We start from the raw sequence: 3,904 nt of genomic DNA, 5'->3' as shown, positions 1-3,904 counted from the left end.
CAGAGGTAGTTTGGAATAGTATTAACTTGAGCACATTGCCCACCTCCCACATTCGAGCTAGTGAACAGGGGAATTTAAGAGGGAGTCATAATATAATTGCTATGATTAGGAAGGGCTGCATCACCAGTGCCAACACTGCTCCTCTCTCCCCTTCACCTGTGTCTAGACAGAGAACCTGACCATGGATGCCTCTACCCAGATCCTGGTATGGATTTGCAGAGACTGTGGCCTGCATTTCCCATTCTCATAAAGCCAGGATGGAGGGGCCCATCCAGTGCGAAAGGTATGTGCTGATGGAATCTCTCAGGAAGCAGGCAGGAGATCTATAGGAGGAGGTGGCTAGGCTAAGGAGCATTCATGCCTAAGAGGAATTCATTAAGAGTATTCATATAGCTTTCAAACCTGAGGAAGCTATCCAGATGGAGAGGACTGTTGTCATCCCACAGAGGGAGGATGATATGGCTCTCCCACAGGGAGGACAGTGGCTGCTAGTTACTTCTGGCAGTGGGCAGTGCTCCACCCCTACTCCCAACACACCCACCATAGTGATGAAGAACCATTATGCTGTCCTGGCAATGAGCGATGAGGAATCACCCCCAAAGGTGGAGGAGGATAAGCCATGAATCCCCAAGGCTGGGAGGATTTTAGCCACCACTCCCAGGAGGAAACATAAGGTGGTGGTGGTTGGTGACTCTTCTGAGGGGGACAGAGGCACCCATCTGTTGGCCTGACATGGCATCCCAGGAGGCATGCTGGCTACCAGGAGCCTGTATCCGAGAAGTTATGGAGGGATTGTTGTGGATCATCCGGGCCTCTGACTACTACCCCATGTTACTCATTCATGTGGGCACTAATGATACTGTGAGGTATGACCCTGAGCAGATCAGAAGTGACTACAGGGTTCTGGGAGTAAGGGTGAAGGAGTTGGGGGCACAGGTAATATTCTCTTTGATCCTTCCTGTCAAGGGCCCAGACAGAGACAGATGCATCCTGGAGATGAATGCATGATGTTGCCAGGAGGGCTTCGGCTTCCTTGACTGTGGGATGCTGTTTCGTGAAGAAGGACTGCTAAGCAGAGATGGAGTCCACCTATCGAGGAAGGGGAAGAGCATATTTGGATACTGTGATAAATGAAGGGGGGGTAGTTCCCTTTTATGGACACCCAGCCAGCCAGCAGCTATAAAATCCCTCTTAGTAGCTGTTCTCTAATTGCTGTACCTGTAAAGGGTTAAAAAGTCTCACTGCTATGCATAGGTAAAAGGAAGTGAGTGGGCACCTGGCCAAAAGAGCCAATGGGAAGGCTAGAACTTTTTAAAATTGAAAAAAGACTCCCCTTTTGTCTGTCTGTTGTTGTTGTTCTCCCGGGGAGAGGCAGACAGGGCAATTGCTATGCTGTAAGAAGCTTGGGCCAGGTATGAAAAAATCACCGGTATCATACCTAGAAACTACTCATTTAAAACCACAGATATGTAAGTAGATCAGTAAATGTCTAGGAAGACGTGATTAGGTTTATCCCTTTTCTTTCATTATGGCTTGTGGATTCCTCTGTGCTAACCCCAGGTGCTTTTGTTTTGCCTGTAACCTTTAATCTCGACCTCAAGAAAGCTATTCTTGGTGCTTAATCCTTGTCGTTGCTCTTTTAAAATCTAGCAATAGCCTGAATTCCCAGATGTATTTTCTTTCTTTTTTTTATTAATAAAATTTACCCTTTTTAAGAACAAAATTGGATTTTTGTGTCTTAAGAGGTTTGTGCACATGTTGTTTAATTAGCTGGTGGCGACAGCTGATTTTCTTTTTTCCCCCTGTCTCAGCTCTTCCCCAGAGCGGGGATGAAAGGGCTTGAGGGTACCCCAAAGGCAGGAATTCCCAAGTGCACCTTCCTGGGCTCTCAAAAGGGTTCTGCACTTGGGTGGTGGCAGCATCTCCCTATCCAAGGTCAGAGAAAAGCTGTAACCTTGGGAGTTTAATACAAATCTGGAGTGGCCAGTATTAATTTTTAGAATCCTTGTGGGACCCCACCTTCTGCACTCGAAGTGCCAGAGTGGGAAATTAGCCTTGACAGATACAGACGGGTTAACCTAGTGAAGACTGCTTTAAACTGGGTTAGAATCATAGAATCAGAGACTATCAGGGTTGGAAGAGACCTTACAAAGTCATCTAGTCCAACCCCCTGCTCAAAGCAGGACCAATCCCCAACTAAATCGTCCCACCCAGGGCTTTGTCAAGCCTGACCTTAAAAACCAATAAGGTTCAGCATGGGCAGGTGACAAAAGCCTGGTAAGTGGAGACTTGGGAGAAGGCTTGGAATCTGGGGGGGAAGGAGAATGGGGTGGGGGACATGGGCCATTATAGCAGGGATAAGTGAGAGACAAAAGAGAACATAGAAGGGAAATAAAATCACTATCTTAGATGGCTGTCTACTAATGCGAGAAGTACGGGGAATAAGCTGGAAGAACTTAAAATGCTAGTTAATAAACACCACTATGACATAGTTTGCATCAGACTTGGTGGGATAATACGCATGATTGGAATATTGGTATAGAAGGATCCAGTTTGCTCAGGAAGGAAAGGCAGGGAAAAAAGGGAGGAGGTGTTTCCTTGTATATTAAAAAAGCATACACTTGGACCAAGGTTAAGATGGAAAGAGAAACAGACTTGTTGAAAGTCTCTGAGTAAGGATAAAAGTAGTAAAAAACAAGGGTGATGTCATGGTAGGCATCTACTACAGACCACCTAACCATGAAGAAGAGGTGGATGAGGTTATTTTTAAACAACTAGCAAAATCATCCAAAATACAGGACTATGGGGTGATAGAGGACTTCAACTACTCAGACATCTGTTGGGAAAATGATACAGCTTGGTATAGATTTTCCAACAAGTATTTGGAATGTATTTGGAGACCTTTTTTTATTTCAGAAGGTGGAGAAAGCTACTAGGGGAAAGGCTGTTCTAGATTTGATTTTGACAAATAGGGAGGAACTGGTTGAGAATTTGGAAGTGGAAGGCAGTTTAGCTGAAGGTGATCATTAAATGGTAGAATTCGTGATTCTAAGGAATGGTCAGAGGGAAAACAGAAGAATAAAGATAATGGATTTCAAGAAGGCAGTGTTAGCAAACACAGGGAATTGGTAGGTAAGCTCCCATAGGAAGCAAGTCTAAGGGGAAAAACAGTTCAAGAGTCTTGGCAGTTTTTCAAAGAGACTTTATTAAGGGCACAAGAGCAAACTATTCCACTGCATAGGAAAGATAGTCAGTATGGCAAGAGACAACCCTGGCTTAACCAGGAGATCTTCAATTATCTGAAACTCAAAAAAAGAGTCCTACAAGAAATGGAAACTAGGCCAAATTATGAAGGATAAATATAAACAAATAACACAAGTATGTAGGGACAAAATGAGAAAGGCCAAGGCAAAAAACTGTATTAAACTGGCTAGAGACATAAAGGGTAACTATAAAAATGTCCATGAAAACATTAGAAGTAAGAGGAAAACCAAGGACAGAGTAGGCCTGTTATTTAATGAGGGAGGGGGGAAACAATAACAGAAAATGTGGAAATGGCAGAAGAGTTAAATGACTTTTTTGTTTCGGTTTTCACCAATAAGATTAGTAGCGATTGAACATCTAACATAGTGAATGCTGGTGAAAATGAGATAGGATCAGAGGCTAAATTAGGGAAAGAACAAGTTAAAAATTACTTAGAAAAGTTAGATGTCTTCAAGTCACCAGGGCCTGATGAAATACAACCTAGAATATTCAAGGAGCTTACTCAGAAAATATATGAGCCATTAGCAATTATCTTTGAAAAGTCATGGAAGATGGGAGAGATTACAGAGGACTGAAGTATCAGGGGGTAGCCGTGTTAGTTTGTATCTACAAAAACAACAAGGAGTCTGGTGGCACCTTA

This window comes from Terrapene carolina, unplaced genomic scaffold (genome assembly GCF_002925995.2).
Source record: "Terrapene carolina triunguis isolate 2854851 unplaced genomic scaffold, T_m_triunguis-2.0 Scaffold66, whole genome shotgun sequence".
NCBI lineage: Eukaryota > Metazoa > Chordata > Testudines > Emydidae > Terrapene > Terrapene triunguis.
Note: the sequence above shows the minus strand (reverse complement) of the source record.